The sequence below is a fragment of the Nicrophorus vespilloides genome, unplaced genomic scaffold, assembly GCF_001412225.1.
Source record: "Nicrophorus vespilloides isolate i.1.1-1 unplaced genomic scaffold, Nicve_v1.0, whole genome shotgun sequence".
Taxonomy (NCBI): domain Eukaryota; kingdom Metazoa; phylum Arthropoda; class Insecta; order Coleoptera; family Silphidae; genus Nicrophorus; species Nicrophorus vespilloides.
This window is the reverse complement of record NW_017098300.1, coordinates 3242-3645: the sequence shown is the minus strand read 5'-3', so window position 1 is coordinate 3645 and position 404 is coordinate 3242.

Genomic DNA, 404 nt, shown 5'->3' with positions numbered 1-404 from the left:
ATAGAATGAATCCAAAAGAAAAATATGAAAGCTGAATGTTTAGGGAATCTAGCAAGTATAGATACATTCCTGTGCTCTTATCCATGTTGCTGTAATACGCGTTCCTTTTATGAAATGGAGTATGATTACATACTTTTGAGGGAGGCGTAGTAACATCAAGTTTGGAAACCACTGGATTAAGCGTTCCCACGAAATTCGGAGTATTTAAAGAGACTACGTGGATGTCTCTTATACATTGTTTGTTTATATACTCTATTAGCAATAGACCGACCAACCAAGCAGCAGAAATGATTATGAATTAATTTAACGGGAAAAAACTAATTGAACCGAAATTAAAATTTCGTTCCGGTTTTTTCAATTGAGCAATTATTTTACGTTCCGGTCACAATTACGGTTCTGTTAAT